The sequence below is a fragment of the Bos grunniens genome, chromosome 16, assembly GCF_055505025.1.
Source record: "Bos grunniens cultivar Pamir isolate PY7600 chromosome 16, Bosgru_T2T1.0, whole genome shotgun sequence".
Lineage (NCBI taxonomy): Eukaryota > Metazoa > Chordata > Mammalia > Artiodactyla > Bovidae > Bos > Bos grunniens.
This window is the reverse complement of record NC_141180.1, coordinates 75,743,865-75,762,612: the sequence shown is the minus strand read 5'-3', so window position 1 is coordinate 75,762,612 and position 18,748 is coordinate 75,743,865.

The window sequence follows — 18,748 nt, the reverse complement described above, 5'->3', positions numbered from 1 at the left end:
ATTCACTGGAAGGTCTGATGCTGAAGTGGAAACTCCAGAACTTTGGCCACCTAATGTGAAGAACTGACTTATTTGAAAAGACCCTGATTCTGAGAAAGATTGAAGGCAAGAGGAGAAGGGGGATGATAGAGGATGAGATGGTAGGATGCCATCACTGACTCAATGCACATGAGTTTGAGTAAACTCCAGGAGTTGACGATGGACAGGAAGGCCTGGTGTTCTGCAGTCCATGGGATCCCAAAAACTGAGCGACAGAACTGAATTGATGTATGCAAATAAAGAACACCAAAATTTACTTTGCAGTTTTCCTCTGTAATCTCTAAAAAGAAGTAAAATTTTTCTTTCTAATTTTCTTCATGAAAATTAGATGAGTAATAAGTCAAATTTAGGAAAAAATATGCAAAACTTTAGAATGAACTCTTTGGAAAAAATATGCAAAAGCCACCTTATGTTCTCTTGTTTTTGTCTTTCATTATTTATGAGTCCAGAGGCAGTTGTTACAGATATAAACGCCATATGAACTAGACTACTTTTTTATTTTCAATAAGAAAAATGATTAATGCTTCATATTAGAAGCTTTCAGGACTTTGAGAACATGTTTCCTGAACTCTTTTCTCACCAATACACATTTTCAACTGTGATATTATAAGAAAAACATTTTAATAATACTATATAAAATACAGCTATTTCATAATTATAAGTTACACATACACACACACATATATATATAGGTATCCTATAAGACAGTCAAAATTTTCAAACAGATTTAAGGTATTTACATTTTACCACTTATACAGCATTAACTAGACTTTTACATACCAAGAAAATCATATAAGTGAAAAATGTAATGACTATATTTGACTAATATATTTGAAGATATCCAGGGCAGCACAGATGCCCAGAATACATAAACTAGAATTTGTGCCAAATTCTTAATGTCCCACGAAACTACTGCTCAAAAAAGAGAAAGAAATTGTGACCAGGTGGTATTGTTATTGTTTATTTTAAATTATTCTCTGGTTTCTTCCTTTTGGCTACCATTTCCTACTAGATATGCTTTTTGTTTTGTCCAAAGCTTTAATGTGATCTATATATTTAGCTGACTTCATACATGAGAAAAAAAAAATCTTATATACTATTTAATCATCATGATATGAAAATATTTTAAAGTTAAATAAAATAATACTAAATTAATGAAACATATAGAAGTAGTTATTGAATAAATATTAGATACACTGGTTATTATTTTAAAAAGAAAAAAAGATGGCAAACACAAAGCCATTTTCCACTTTCTGTTTACATCACAATTTCATTGTTATATATTTCTAGTAGTCAATAAAATACAATAAAATGCAGTAGTCAATAAAATAGTTATATAACTTTATACCATCTTCTGATAGTAGGTAGAATACATTTTCAATATTAAAATATTCTCAGTATTTTGCATAATATAGTTCTGAAATACATAGACTTAGGAATTTTATTTTCTTTTGGACTTAGTTTCATGAGAGAATCATGAATTAACAATTAAACTTTGGAATGATGAGCAAAAAGTCTTTAAGAAGTCACATTCCTGTAAGGGTTTATTTTCTTTTCAGATTAAATGTCAATAACTTAGCCATTATTGTAATCCTACTTTTAAAAATTCATATATTTAGAAATTAGAAAACCAAATGTAAAAGAATATAGTGAAAGGAATGGTTGCCAATTGCATTAGATCCCATAACTATTCAGAAATAAATAGCCATTGTTGGCCACAGGGGAGGATGGTCGGCTCCAACATTTTAGTTCAGCGAAAAGAAAAGGAAAAAAGGAAAGATATAAGTATCTGAATGCAGAGTTCCAAAGACTAGCAAGGAGAGATAAGAAAGCCTTCCTCAGCAATCAATGCAAAGAAACAGAGGAAAACAACAGAATGGGAAAGACTAGAGATCTCTTCAGGAAAATTACAGATACGAAGGGAACATTTCATGCAAAGATGGGCTCGATAAAGGACAGAAATGGTATGGACCTAACAGAAGCAGAAGATATTAAGAAGACCTGGCAAGAATACACAGGAGAAATGTACAAAAAAGAGCTTCATGACCCAGATAATCACGATGGTGTGATCACTCACCTAGAGCCAGACATTGTGGAATGTGAAGTTATGTGGGCCTAAGAAAGCATCACTACGAACAAAGCTAGTGGAGGTGATGGAATTCCAGTTGAGCTCTTTCAAATCCTGAAAGATGATGTTGTGAACATGCTGCACTCAATATGCCAGCATATTTGGAAAACTCAGCAGTGGCCACAGGACTGGAAAAGGTCAGTTTTCATTCCAATCCCAAAGAAAGGCAAGTCAAAGAATGCTCAAACTATCACACAATTGCACTCATCTCACACGCTAGTAAGTAATGCTCAAATTCTCCAAGCCAGGCTTCAGCAATAAATGAACCATGAACTTCTGATGCTCAAGCTGGTTTTAGAAAAGACAGAGGAACCAGAGATCAAATGGCCAACATCTGCTGGATCATTGAAAAAGCAAGAGAGTTCCAGAAAAACATCTATTTCTGTTTTATTGACTATGCCAAAGCCTTTGACTGTGTGGATCACAATAAACTGTGCAAAATTCTGAAAGAGATGGGAATACAAGACCACCTGACCTGCCTCTTGAGAAACCTGTATGTAGATCAGGAAGCAACAGTTAGAACTGGACATGGAACAACAGACTGGTTCCAAATAGGAAAAGGAGTTTGTCAAGGCTGTATATTGTCACCCTGCTTATTTAACTTCTATGCAGAGTACATCATGAGAAACGCTGCACTGGAAGAAGCACAAGCCAGAATCAACAGTGCCGGGAGAAATATCAATAACCTCAGATATGTGGATGACACCACCCTTATGGCAGAAAGTGAAGAGGAACTAAAAAGCCTCTTGATGAAAGTGAAAGTGGAGAGTGAAAAAGTTGGCTTAAGGATCCACATCAGAAATCTAAGATCATGGCATCTGGTCCCATTACTTCATGGGAAATAGATGGGGAAACAGTGGAAACAATGTCAGACTTTATTTTTTGGGGCTCCAAAATCACTGCAGATGGTGATTGCAGCCATGAAATTAAAAGATGCTTACTCCTTGGAAGGAAAGTTATGACCAATCTAGGTAGCATATTAAAAGGCAGAGATATTACTTTGCCAACTAACGTCTGTGTAGTCAAGGCTATGGTTTTTCCAGTGGTCATGTATGGATGTGCGTGTTGGACTCTGAGGAAAGCTGAGCGCAGAAGAATTGATGCTTTTGAACTGTGGTGTTGGAGAAGACTCTTGAGAGTCCTTTGGACTGCAAGGAGGCCTAACCAGTCCATCCTAAAGCAGATCAGTCCTGGGTGTTCATTGGAAGGACTGATGCTGAGGCTGAAACTCCAATCCCTGGCCAACTCATGCGAACAGTTGACTCTTTGGAAAAGACTCTGATGCTGGGAGGGATTGGGGGCAGGAGGAAAAGGGGACGACAGAGGATGAGATGGCTGGATGGCATCACCGACTCGATGGACGTTAGTTTGAGTGATCTCTGGGTGTTGGTGATGGACTGGGAGGCCTGGTTTGCTGCAGTTCATGCAGTCGCAGAGTTGGACATGACTGAATGACTGAACTGAACTGAACTGAACTGAACTGAAGAGTTTTATCAATTCTGGTCTTACATTTGGATTTTAATCCATTTAGAGTTTATTTTTGTGTATGGTGTTAGAAAGTGTTCCAGTTTCATTTTTTTATAGGTGGTTGACCAGTTTTACCATCACCTCTTGCTAGAGAGATTTTCTTTTCTCTATTGTATATTTTTGCCTTCTTTGTCAAAGACAAGGTGTCCATAGGTACATGGATTAGTCTCTGAGATTTCTATTTTGTTCCATTGATCTATATTCTGGCTTTGTGCCAGTACCATACTGTCTTGATGAGTGTAGCTTTTTAATATAGTCTGAAGTCATGCTGGTTGATTCCTCCAGTTCCATTCTTTTCTCTCAAGATTGTTTTGGCTATTGGAGTTGTTTTGTGTTTCCGTACAAATTGTGAAATTACTTGTTCTAATTCTATAAAAAATACCATTGATAGCTTTATAGGGATTGAATTTAATCTATAGATTGCTTTGGGTAGCATAATCATTTTCATTATATTGATTCTTTCAATCCATGAACAAGGTATATGTCTAAATCTTTTTGTTTCATCTTTGATTTCTTTCATCAGTGTTTTATAACTTTCTATATATAGGTCTTTTGCTTCTTTAGGTAAATTTGTTCCTAAGTATTTTATTCTTTTCATTTCAATGGTGAATGGGATTGTTTCCTTAATTTATCATTCTGTTTTCTTATTGTTAATGTAAAGGAATGAAAGGGATTTCTGTGTATTAAATTTATATCCTGCAACTTCACTATATTCATTGATTAGCTCTAGTAATTTTCTGGTGGTGTTTTCGGGGTTTTCTAAGTAGAGGATTATGTTATGTGCAAACAATGAGAGTTTTTCTTCTTTTGCATTGCTTTTCTTTTTTTTTTTTTTTTTTTCTTCTCTCATTGCTGTGACTAGGACTCCAAAAACTATGTTGAATAGTAGTGGAGAGAGTGATCACCCTTGTCTTATTCCTGATTTGAGGAAATGCTTTCAACTTTTTTCCACTGAGGATAATATTTGCTGTGAGTTTGTGGTATATGGCTTTTATTATGTTGAGGTAGGTTCCTTCTGACTGTATAGAACTTCACCATCTTTGGCTGCAAAGAATATAATCAATCTGATTTTGGTGTTGACCATCTGTGATGTCCATGTGTAGAGTCTTCTCTTGTGTTGTTGGAAGAGTGTGTTTGCTATGACCCCTGTGTTCTCTTGGCAGAACTCTATTAGACTTTGCCCTGCTTCATTCTGTACTACAAGACCAAATTTGCCTGTTACTCCAGATGTCTCTTGACTTCCTACTTTTGCATTCCAGTCCTCTATGATAAAATGGACATCTTTTGGGGGTTTTAGTTCTAGAAGGTCTTGTAGCTCATCATAAAACCATTCAGCATCAGCTTCTGCAGCATTACTGCTTGGGGCATAGACTTGGATTACCATGATATTGAATGGTTTGCCTTGGAAATGAACAGAGATCATTCTGTTGTTTTGAGATTGCATCCAAGTACTGCATTTCAGACTCTTTTGTTGACTATGATGACTACTCCATTTCTTATAAGGGATTCTTGCCCACAGTAGTAGACATAATGGTCATCTGAGTTAAATTCACCCATGCCAGTTCATTTTAGTTTGCTGATTCCTAAAATGTTGATGTTCACTCTTGCCATGTCCTGTTTGACCAGTTCCAATTTGCCTTGATTCATGGACCTAACATTCCAGGTTCCTATGCAATATTGCTCTTTACAACATCGAACTTTACTTCCACTACCGGTCACATTCACAACTGGGTAGTGTTTGTGCTTTGTCTCTGTCTCTTCATTCTTCCTGGATTTATTTCCCCACTGCTCTTCAGTAGCATATGGGGCACCTACTGACCTGGGGAGTTCATCTTTCAGTCTGCTATCTTTTTGCTTTTTCATAATGTTCACGGAGTTCTCAAGGGAAGAATACTGAACTGTTTTGCCATTCCCTTCTCCAGCGGACCACGTTTTGTCAGAACTATCCTCCATGACTCGTCCATTTTGGGTGGCCCTACAAGGCATGGCTCATAGTTTCATTGAATTATACAAGGCTGTGGTCCATGTGATCAGATTGGTTAGTTTCCTGTGATTCTGGTTTTCAGTCTGTCTGCCCTCTTATGGAGAAGGGTAAGAGGCTTATGGAAGCTTCCTGATGGGAGAGACTGACTGTGGGGGAAACTGGATCTTGTTCTTATAGGCAGGGCCATGATCAGTAAATCTTTAATCCAATTTTCTGTTGATGGGTGGGGCTGTGTTTCCTCCCTGTTGTTTGGTCTGAGACCCAACTATAGTGGAGGTAAGGAAGATAATGGTGACCTCCTTCAAAAAGTCCCATGAATGCACTGCTACACTCAATGCCCCATCTCTGCATCTGGCCACCACTGACACACACCTCCATTGGAGACTTCTGGACATGTATGGGCAAGTCTGGGTCAGTCTCTTGTGCAGTCACTGCTCCTTTCTCCTGGATCCTGGTGTGCAGACGGTTCTGCTTGTGCCTATAAAGAGACTGTTTCCTAGTCCTGTGTAAGTTCTGGTGGCTCTGTGGTGTAATTAATGGTGACCTCCACCATGAAGGTTTATTCCATACCCAGGTTGGCTGAACCCAGAGCCCTTGCTCCTGCAGCAGTCCACTGCTGGCCTGTAACTTCACAGGAGAGGCTTCAACACAGATCTGGCTCAGTTTCTGTGGGGTCTCTGGGTCCTGCTGCACACAAGGTTTGCTTGAGCTCTCTGAGGGTTTCTGGTGGGCATAGGATGGAGAAGTTCTATACAGTCAGCAAAAACAAAACCAGGAGCTGACTGTGGCAGAGACAATGAAATCCTTATTGCCAAATTCAGACTTAAATTGAAGAAAGCAGGGAAAACCACTAGACCATTCAGGTATCACCTAAATCAAATCCCTTATGATTATACAGTGGAAGTGACAAATAGATTCAAGGAATTAGATATGGTAGACAGTGTCTGGAGAACTATGGTTGGAGGTTCAGGACATTGCACAGAATGCAGGGATCAAGACCATCCCCAAGGAAAAGAAATGTAAAAAGGCAAAATGGTTGTCTGAGGAGACATTACAATTATCTGTGAATAGAAGAGAAGTGAAAGGAAAAGGGAAAAAGGAAAGATACACCCGTTTGAATACACAGTTTCAAAGAATAGCCAGGAGAGATAAGAAAGCCTGCTTCAGCAATCAATGCAAAGAAATAGAGGAAAACAGTAGAATGCCAAAGACTAGAGATCTCTTCAAGAAAATTAGAGATATCAAGTGAAAATTTCATGCAAAGATGGGCACAATAAAGGACAGAAATAGTATGGACCTAACAGAAGCAGAAGATATTAAGAAGAGTGGCAAGCATACACAGAAGAACTGTACAAAAAAAGGTCTTCATGAACCAGATAATCACTATAGTATGATCACCAGCCTAGAGCCAGACATCCTGGAATGGGAAATCAAGTGGGCCTTAGGAAGGATCACTACAAACAAAGCTAGTGGAGGTGATGGAATTCCAGTTGAGCTATTTCAAATCCTGAAAGATGATGCTGTGAAAGTGCTCCACTCAATATGCCAGCAAATTTGGAAAACTCACCAGTGGCCACGGGACTGGAAAAGATCAGTTTTCATTCCAATCCACAAGAAAGTCAATGCCAAAGAGTGCACAAATTGCCGCACAATTGCACTCATCTCACACACTAGTAAAATAATGCTCAAAATTCTCCAAGCCAGGCTTCAGCAATACATGAACTATGAACTTCCAGATGTTCAAGCTGGTTTTAGAAAAGGCAGAGGAACCAGAGATCAAATTGCCAACATGTTTTGGATTATCGAAAAAGCAAGAGAGTTCAAAAAAGAACACCTGCTTCTGCTTTATTGACTATGCCAAAGCCTTTGACTGGGTGGACCACAACAAACTGTGGAAAATTCTTAAAGAGATGGGAATTCCAGACCACCTGACCTGCCTCTTGAGAAACCTGTATGTAGGTCAGGAAGCAACAGATAGAACTGGACATGGAACAACAGACTGGTTCCAAATAGGGAGAAGAGTACATCAAGGCTGTATATTGTCACCCTGCTTATTTAAGTTATATGCAGAGTACATCATGAGAAATGCTAGGCTCCAGGGAGCACAGGCTGGAATCAAGATTGCCAGGAGAAATATCAATAACCTCAGATATGCAGATGACACCACCCTTATGGCCGAAAGTGAAAAAGAACTAAAAAACCTCTTGATGAAAGTGAAAGAGGAGAGTGAAAAAGTTGGCTTAAAATTCAACATTCAGAAAACTAAGACCATGGCATCCAGTCCTGTCACTTCATGGCAAATATATGGGGATACAATGGAAACAGTGACTGACTTTATTTTCTTGGGCTCCAAAATCTCTGCAGATGGTGACTGCAGCCATGAAATTAAAGGCCCTTGCTTCTTGGAAGAAAATGTATAACCAACCGACAGCATATTAAAAAGAAGAGACGTTACTTTACCAACAAAGGTCCGTCTAATCAAGGCTATGTTTTTTCCAGTAGTCATGTATGGATGTGAGAGTTGGACTATAAAGAAAGCTGAGCACAGAACGATTGATGCTTTTGAATTGTGGTGTTGGAGAAGACTCTTGAGAGTCCTTTGGACTGCAAGGACATCTAGCCAGTCCATCCTAAAGGAAATCAGTACAGAATATTCATTGGAAAGATTGATGCTGAAGCTCCAATACTTTGGCCACCTGACGTGAAAAACTCACTCTTTTGAAAAGACCGTGATGCTGGGAAAGATTGAGGGCAGGAGAAGTGGACAACAGAGGATGAGATGGTTGGATGTCATCACCGACTCAATGGACATGAGTTTGAGTAAAATCCAGGAGATGGTGATCACGGACAGGAAGGCCTGTGCAGTCCATAGGGTCTGACAAAGACTCAGACACGACTGAGCAATTGAACTGAACTGATGTTCCTCCTATGTCTGCTTTCAGCATAGTTTTTGTCATTAATGGATATTGAATTTTGTCAAAGACTTTCTCTGCATCTATTAAGATAATCATATGGTTTTTATCTTTCAATTTGTTAATATAGTGTATCACATTGATTGATTTGCAAATAATGTGGAATCCTTGCATCCCTGGGATAAAGCCCACTTGGTCATTGTGTATGATCTTTTAATATGTTGTTGGAATCTGTTTGCTTGAGTTTTGTTGAGGATTTTTGTATCTATGTCCATCAGTGGTATTGACCTGTAGTTTTCTATTTTTGTGGCATCTTTTGTTTGGTTTTGGTATTAGGGTAATTGTGGCATCATAGAATGAGTTTGGGGGTTTACCTTCCTCTGAAATTTTCTGGAAGAGTTTGAGTAGGATAGGTGTTAAGTCTCTAAAATTTGTGTAGAATTCACCTATGAAGCCATCTGATCCCTGGCTTTTTTTTGGCGGAAGATTTTTTATTACACCTTCGATTTTTCTTCCTGTGATGAGTCTGTTAAAATTTTCTATTTCTTCCTGGTTCAGTTTTGAATGGTTATACTTTTCTAAGGATTTGTCCATTTCTTCTAAGTTGTCCATTTTATTGACATATAATTGCTCATAGTAGTATCTTATGATCCTTTGTATTTCTGTGTTGTCTGTTGTGATTTTTCCATTTTCATTTCTAATTTTATTGATTTTATTCTTCTCCCCCCTCCTTTTTTTTGATGAATCTGGTGAATAGTTGGTCTATTTTGTTTATCTTCTCAAAGAACCGGTTTTTATTTTTGCTGGGTTTTGCTATAGTCTCTTTCATTTCTTTGTCATTTATTTCTACTCTGATTTTTTCTTTCCTTCTACTAACTTTGGGGTTCTTTTTCTAGTTGCTTTATGTGCAAAATTAGGTTGTTTATTTTATGTTTCTCGTTTCTTCATGTAGGCTTGTATTGCTATAGCTCTCCCTCTTAGCACTGCTTTTACTGAATCCCATAGTTTTGGGGTTGTAGTATTTTCATTTTCATTTGTTTCTAGGCAGATTTTGATTTCCTTTTTTATTTCTTTTGTGATCCATTGGTTATTCAGAACTGTGTTGTTTAGCCTCCATATGTTTGCATTTTTAATGGATTTTTTTCTGTAGTTGACATCTAATCTTACCACACTGTGTTTGGAAAAGATGCTTGAAATGATTTCAATTATTTCAAATTTACCAAGGCTATTATGGCCCAGGATGTGGTCTATCTTGCAGAATGTTCCATGTGCACTTGAGAAAATGTTGAATTCCATTGTTCTGAGGTGAAATGACCCATGGATATCAATTAGGTATATTTGGTCCAGTGTATCATTTAGAGCTTGTGTTTCCTCACTAATTTTTTGTCTGGTTGATCTATCCATAGGCATATTAAAGTCCCCCATTATTATTGTGTTACTGTTAATTTTCCCTTTCATACTTGTTAGCATTTGCCTTACATATTGAGGTGCTCTTATGTTAGGTGCATATATATTTATAATTGCTGTATCTTCTTGGGTTGCTTGTTTGATCATTATGTAGTGTCCTTTGGCTCTTATCATGGTTTTTATTACAAAGTCTAATTTTATCTGATATGAGTATTGCTATTCCTTTTTTCTTTTGGTCCCCATTTGCATGTAACATCTTTTCCCAGCCTTTCACTTTCAGTCTGCATGTGTCCCTAGGTTTGAGGTGGGTCTCTTGTAGACAGCATATATAGTGGATCTTTTTTTGTATCCATTTGGCCAGTCTTTGTCTTTTAGTTGGAGCATTTAACCCATTTACATTTAAGGCAATTATTGATAAGTATGATCCTATTACCATTTACTTTGTTTTTTGGGGGGTCGTTTTTATAAACCTTTAAAGCTTTCAATTTCTCCTTTGTAGCTGAATGGGATCCTTGCTGGGTAGAGTCATCTTGGTTGTAGGTTTTACTCTTTCATCACTTTAAGTATGTCCTACCATTCCTTTCTGGTCTGAAGAGTTTCTACTGAAAGATCGGCTGTAGTCCTTATGAGTATCCCCTTGTGTGTTATCTGTTGCTTTTCCCTTGCTGCTTTCAGTATTTGCTCTATTTGTTTGATCTTCGTTAGTTTGATTGATATGTATATTGGGATGGTTTGCTTTGGGTGTATCCTGTTTGGGACTCTGTATTTCTTGGATTTGAGTGACTATTTCCTTCCCATTATTAGGGAAGTTTTTGACTATTCTCTCCTCAAGTGTTTTCTCTTGCCCTTTATTTGTGTCTTCTCCTTCTGGGATATCTAAAATTTGAATGCTGGGGCATTTAACAACGTCCCAGAGATCTCTGAGGTTGTCCTTCTTTCTTTTAATTCTTCTTTTTTTCCCCTCTCTGCTTCATTCATTTCCACCATCTCTCATTCACCTCACTTATCCTCTCTTCTGCCTCAGTTATTCTACTGTTTGTTTCCTCCAGAGTCCTTTTGACCTCAGTTATTGCATTATGCATTATTGACTGACTCTTTTTTATTTCTTCTAGGTCCTTGTAAAACATTTCTTGCATCTTCTCAGTCCTTGTTTCTAGTCTATTTATCTGTAACTTCATTTTGTTTTCAAGGTTTTGATCATATTTACTATCATTATTCTGAATTTTTTTTCAGGTAGACTCCCTATCTCCTTCTCTTTTGTTTGGTTTGGTGGGTTTTTATCATGTTCCTTCACCTGCTGATTATTATCTGCCTTTTCATTTTGTTTAGATTGCTGTGTTTAGGGTGCCCTTTCTGCAGGCTGGAAGTTCGTGTTTCCTTTTAATTGTGGAGTCTGCTTCCTGTGGAGGTGAGATTGGATGAATGGCTTGCCAAGGTTTCCTGGTTAGGGGAGCTTGTGTCTGTTTTCTGGTGGGTGGAGATGGATCTCCTCTCTGGGGGTGCAGTGAAATGTCCTGTAATGAGTTTGAGGGTGTCTTTGGGTTTGGCATGGCTTTGGGCAGCCCATCTTTTAATGCTTAGGGTTGTATTCCTGTTTCTCTGGATAATTAGCATGGGTATCTTGCACTGGATTTTGTTGGTTCTTGGGTGGAGCTTGGTTTCAGTGTAGGTATGGAGACTTTTCAGAGAAGGCAATGGCACTCCACTCCAGTACTCTTGCCTGGAAAATCCCATGGGCGGAGGAGCCTGGTAGGCTGCAGTCCATGGGGTCGCTAAGAGTCGGACACAACTGAGCGACTTCACTTTCACTTTTCACTTTTATGCATTGGAGAAGGAAATGGCAACCACTCCAGTATTCTTGCCTGGAGAATCCCAGGGACGGGGGTCTGGTGGGCTGCCGTCTATGGGGTCACACAGAGTCGGACACGACTGACACGACTTAGCAGCATGGAGACTTTTGGGTGAGCTCTTGTCTATTAATGTTCCCTGGAGTCAGGAGTTCTCTGATGTTCTAAAGTTTGGGAGTTAAGCTTCTTACCTCTGGCTTTAGGTCCTTCTCTTACAGTAGCCTCAAGACTTTTTCATCCATACAGCACAGAAGATAAAACCTCTAGGTTATAGGTGAAATAATTATCCACGTCCAGGAACACCCAGAAATATTCACAGAGTTATATAGATGAGGGAAGAGGTAGGAGAGAGATAGAGGTGGCCTGGAGGAGAAAATGGAGAGTCAGAAGGGGAGAGGGCAATCTAGACAGTAATTAAGTCCCTTAGTGCTCTCCATAGACTGGAACACCCAGAGAGATTCACAGTTATGTAGAGAAAAGAGGGAGGAAGGAGATAGAGGTCACCTGGAGGAGAAAAGGGAGAGTCAAAAGGGGAGAGAGCAATCAAGCCAGTAATCAAATCCCTAAGTGAAAATGGATACTGATGATTAGATTCTTAGAGGTACACAATTGATAATAAATATCAAAAGCAAGAATTAAAAACCTAGAATAGAGGTTAGATTCTCAAAAATACAATATAAAAATACAAAACAATGAATCACAAAATTTTTTTTTAATATATGGAATTTTTTAAATAAGTTTTTTGGAAAGGTTTTAAAGGTAAAAGTTAAAGGAATAATAAAGAACTAAGTTAAAAAAAAATAAAAAGTGATAATAGCAAAAGCATATCTAGGGATTTCTCTGGAACTGTTGTGGGCAGTATGGGGTCAGTTCAGTGTCAGATAGTCCCTTGTTCCAGCTTGTGCTTGTTCTCAAGTTCTGTGTGAACTGAAAGTCACTCAGTTGTGTCTGACTCTTTGCAATTCCATGGACTATACAGTCCATGAAATTCTCCATGCCAAAAGGCTGGAGTGGGTAGCTGTTCTCTTCTCCAGGGGATCTTCCCAAACCAGGGCTCAAACCCAGGTCTCTTGCATTGCAGGCAGATTCTTTACAAGCTGAGTCACAATGGAAGCCCAAGAATTCTGGAGTGAGTAGTGGATCCCTTCTCTAGCAGACCTTTCTGCCCCAGGAATCGAACTGGGGTCTCCTCCATTACAGGTGGATTCTCTACCAACTGAACTATCAGGGAAGCCCCTCAAGGTCTACACTTACTTTACTAAGGTCTACAGGTGCCCCTCAAATACACAGTCTCCAGTATTAAATGCAGGGTTTTAATCTGTTGCACCTGTAACTTCCAGAGTGGTTCCCCTTTCTTTATTGTGGATTCCTCTGTTTGCAAGTCTCTTCAATGTCTAATTTCCACCCTGACACAAGGGGGCAAAGGTGGCAACATATTTAGGCTCACTTGTTCAGTTGTGTTTTGAGGAGGGAGGGACTCTGCAAACAAATACCGCTGGTGTGTGTGGGGAGTTCTTGTAGTGGATAGACCTCACTGGATTTGCCACAACCCAAGGCAGTGTGAGCTTCCTGGGTCTACACTGCTCAGGGTCCAAGCTGCTCTGCAAGGGCACTGTTCCAAGTGGGCCCTGCGTTTCACGCAGTTCCTGGGTCTAAGCCACCCAGCTTCTTGGGTGCTCCACAAGGGCAAGACCCGGATGGGCGTGCATTTTGTGCTCTTGCCAGGTCTGATCAGCTCAAGCGACCAGGTGCTTGGCGACTGCACTGTCCCAGGTGTGCCATGCATCTTAATCGCCTCCTGGGTTTGGGCACTCGGTTTCCCAGGTTCGCCATGAGAGCACTGTCTCAGGTGTGCCATGTGTCTCCTCTTGGGAGCTGATCTCAGGCTGTGACACTCCTAGCAGATGTCAACCATTCAGGAACCCAGGAAGACATGTTAGCAACTGGGAGCCTGCTCACAGTTTGGTGGAAGACGGCTTCTCTGGGGCCGAGATTGCAGCAGCCCCTTGCTTTCTGGGTCTGGTTGTCACTTGCCTGCCTTTCTGCCTCCGAGAAAGGAGGGCCCTATACAGCAGCCAGCTTGCCCTCCTTTGGTATTTGCTCAATCTTTCATTCTGTGAGCGCACCAGGAGTCACCATGCAGCCTTAGAGCCTTTCACGGGAAAGGATATTTTTTGTCTCTCTGGCAATCTCATAGTTTGGGTAACTGTCTCAGGTTAGCTCCCTCATATTGTCTGCAGGGCATTCAGGCCTGATCCTTACCCTAAAGACCAATGATGCAGCCTGGGCCTCCCTGCCCAGACCCCACTCGCTGGTGGCAAAAGCGAGCCTCTGGGCTACTTCTCCATCTCTGCTTGTATTTGGTTATGTGGAAATTCTGTTGTTGTTTCTTTGTTTTTCCATTCCAGGTTATGTTGCCCTCTGTGAATCCAAAAATCCCCACAGACACACCTGTGTGTTTCCTACTGTGTGGAAACTTCTCCTTCATGACTCCCTTCCCAGGAGGGGTCTCAGTCCCCAAATCTTTTGTCACTGTTTTTGTCTTTTATATTTTGTCCTACCTCCTTTTGAAGAGATTGGGCTGCCTTTTTGGGTGCCTAGTGTTTTCTGCCAATGTCGAGAAGTTGTTTTGTGGAAGTTGTTCAGCATTCAAATGAACTTTTGATGAATTTGTGGGGGACAAAGTGGTCTCACCATCCTATTCCTCCACCGTCTTGGGACTGCACATACCAATTTCATGCATCTTTATACAGTATGTCTAGATTTCCTAATATTGCTCACTTATATCATTGAGACAGTCTCACAGAAGCCTTCTAATACCTAGCCTGTATGCAAATAAAAGGAAAATGATAATCATTGTTATAAGCAACACTATATGTGTGTGTGTGTGTGTGTGTGTGTGTATTCTTTTTTTTTTTTTTTTAAGCAAAGGAATGCTCAAAATTCTCCAAGCCAGGCTTCAGCAATATGTGAACCATGAACTTCCAGTTGTTCAAGCTGGTTTTAGAAAAGGCAGAGGAACCAGAGATCAAATTGCCAACATCTGCTGGATCATGGAAAAACCAAGAGAGTTCCAGAAAAACTTCTATTTCTGCTTTATTGACTATGCCAAAGCCTTTGACTGTGTGGATCACAATAAACTGTGGGAAATTCTGAAGGAGATGGGAATACCAGACCACCTTACCTACCTCTTGAGAAACCTATGTGCAGGTCAGGAAGCAATAGTTAGAACTGGACATGGAACAACAGACTGGTTCCAAATAGGAAAAGGAGTCAAGGCTGTACATTGTCACCCTGCTTATTTAACTTATATGCAGAGTACATCATGAGAAACGCTGCACTGGAAGCACAAGCTAGAATCAAAATTGCCAGGAGAAATATCAATAACCTTAGATATGCAGGTGACACCACCCCTATGGCAGAAAGCAAAGAGGAACTAAAAAGCCTCCTGATGAAATTGAAAAAGAAGAGTGAAAAAGTTGGTTTAAAGCTCAACATTCAGAAAACGAAGATCACGGCATCTGGTGCCATCACTTCATGGGCAGTAGATGGGGAAACAGTGTCAGACTTTATATTTTCGGGCTCCAAAATCACTGCAGATGGTGACCGTGGCCATGAAATTAAAAGATGCTTATTCCTTGGAAGGAAAGTTATGACCAACCTAGACAGCATATTCAAAAGCAGAGGCATTACTTTGCCAACAAAGGTCCACCTAGTCAAGGTTATGGTTTTTCCAGTGGTCATGTATGGATGTGAGAGTTGGACTGTGAAGAAAGCTGAGCTCCGAAGAATTGATGCTTTTGAATTGTGATGTTGGAGAAGACTCTTGAGAGTGCCTTGGACTACAAGGAGTTCCACCCAGTCCATTCCAAAGGAGATCAGTCCTGGGTGTTCTTTGGAAGGACTGATGCTAAAACTGAAACTCCAAAACTTTGGCCACCTCATGCAAAGAGTTGACTCATTGGAAAAGACTCTGATGCTGGGAGGAATTGGGGGCAGGAGGAGAAGGGGATGACAGAGGATGAGATGGCTGGATGGCATCACTGACTTGATGGATTTGAGTCTGGGTGAACTCCAGGAGTTGGTGATGGACAGGGAGGCCTGCCATGCTATAGTTCGTGGGGTTGCAAAGAGTCAGACACGACTGAGTGACTGACCTGAACTGAACTGAACTGAAGCAAAGGAATTGAGTACTCAGGAGCGATACACACCCATTTAACAATGTGATTATTGAAAGGTGATTGGATAAATTTCTGCCCTTTTCCCAGTTACTTCGCCAAAAGTTTTGGTATTAATCGAGCCAACTATAAAATGTGTGTGATGATCACCCAGATAATATATTAGGTCTTAAATTGAGCCATCAGTCTGTTCAAAGGCTAATTAGACCAATCTGTGAATGTATCAATCTCATAATTACTCAGACTAACTATAGTAATCATAAAATATATTCATGAGAAACTGCTAAGGTCTAACCTTGTGGTTTTGCAATGATGTTAGTTCAGTGAAGAAATGAAATTCATGTATGATTCACAAATCAGACAGAAAAGGACTTTTTGAAGCACATGTGTATACTTTTTAAAGCACATATATTCCCAAATTGGTGATATGAAATGAGTTTTAAAATATGTAATCATCAAGGTCTTGACCTAAATAAATAGTATTAGATATATCTTCATTAGGAGGTAATGAATGATGAGATTATTACTTGGTGATTTCTTTCTTCAGAACTCTGTGTCTATTGATGTGTGCCTGTATGCATATGTGAGTGTGTGTGTACATATGCATCTTAGAAGTTACATATGTATATAGATAATTATTTTTATCAGCAACGTATATTAAATTTAGATGAATTCAATACATATATTTAAAGGGCCTGTTATACACCAGGCATTAATATTGTTGTTGCTTAATAGCTGTCATGTCCAACTCCTTTCTGACTCCAAGGACTGTAGCTGGCCAGGCTCTTCTGTCCATGTGATTTCCCAGGCAATAATACTGGAGCGGGTTACCATTTTCCTCCTCCAGGGGATCTTTGTGACTCAGGGATCAAACCACATCTCCTGAATCAGCAAGCGGATTCTTTACCTCTGAGCCTCCAGGGAAGCCCGGCATTAGTATTAGATGATGGGAAACTATCGGTGAAAAAGAAGCAGTTGCTTGAGGACAGGAATAGAAAACTACACAATAATAAGATGCAAAATAATTTAAACATCCTATTTCTACTCACATATAAAAGCAACATTCATTAAGAGTCAGAGAATATTCAACAAGGAGCTGAAGCTTAGTGTCTACAGGCAGCCATGAGAACAGGAAGACTGCAGCAGACTGGGAGCCTAGGGGCACCAGCTGAAACTGCTCTGCCACTTAAGTCACATGGGTCAGCAGATCTAATTGTGCTCGAAGCATTATTAGCAGATATAGATGTTGTTTGGTGCCACTGGCAGGTCCTTACAGGCGAATCACATCTCCACCCTTAGGGTTTTGGAGCAAAGCCCAGACATCATCTATGGAAAAGGAGAGTCCTTTTGAACATAGCTGTTGGCTTGTTTCTGGGTCTTGGTAAAGACTAAAGCTTTACCGTGGGCCACCGAGTTACAATGCATCTTGAGCCATCCATCATGAGGTAAGATGTTCTGACCTACCAAGGCACAAAGCCAGGCCTGTGTGACAGTGCTCCATTATCAAAAGGAAGTGGGGATGAAGGAGGCAGAGCTTGAGCAAGGCTGAGAGAAAAGCAGCTTGTGTAAGGAAGTAGCTAAAATGTCCATGGCTCCTACTCATATATCACATTGTTGAGCCCAATAAAGACAGTACTGCATGATACAAAGAGACCACCCAAAGCTGATAGCTGTGGCCACCTAGTTTCTGTCTGGGGGTACCTCTAAAGGACAGGGGTGAATGGAGACTCACCAAAGAGACTTGTAACAGAGCATGGCCAAATGCAGACCTCAGCACAGCCATACCTGTGAGCTATTACTCTGTGCCCTGTTACCAGGCAACAAGTCCTGTTCAGCTGTTTGCAATTGGCTTCTCCCCCAAGGAAGCAACTGTCAGTGAGTGACCGTTAGTGGGGACATTCAGGAAAGGTCACTGGAACAGGGATCATCAGGTGGACAGTGAGGTAAGAGTCAATCCCAGCCTTCCCTCCAGGGTGCTCCAGTTCATCCAGCCTCGGGCCAGTGGGTGTTCTGGGGGTACAGGGGACATGTGGGAGGTTGTGTCCTGCTGACCTCCAGAGCCCTCACTGTGGCCCCTTACTGGCCAGGCCCAGGCCTTAAGGAGGCAGTAACACTTTCCCTGCCTCTGCCACCTCCTGGCAGTACCATCTGCCTGGGATGTCATCTGCAGGACCTGTCCCACGACCACCACCACATGGCCTGAGGAGCCTGAGGGCATGTTGGGTTGGGTGCCCAGCTCCCTCAGCACTGACAGCTGAGCAGGGTCTCAGGACCCAGCCCTGAGGGTGCTGCCAGCTGAGCTCTGACTCAGCCAGGACTGGACCCTGGAGGGTAAGTCGTGCCTCAGGACCTGCCCTTTCTTGTCAGAGCAAAGACTAATACTCATTAGATATTTACAGGAACCTGACCATGATCTGACCCCCAGAACAAGGGCTCTGACACCAAGATGTTTAAACAACTCACCATGCTCCTGCCTCATCTTTCTAGGAAAGGGCTTTACTGAGAGCTTTCAGGAAGTTTGGGGTTTTTAAGGCATGAGCCAGTCCTCTCCTTGCAGGGCCCTCAGTACATCTTTCTGTGCTCCACAATCTGACCTTTTGTTTGATGTTTTTGGAAACATGGTAGCAAGATATTTGCATTTCATATAAATTTTAAAAGAGAGAGAGAGTCTGAGTAATCAAGTGACTAAGACGGCCTATACTATGGATGTCTCTCAGCATCCTGCT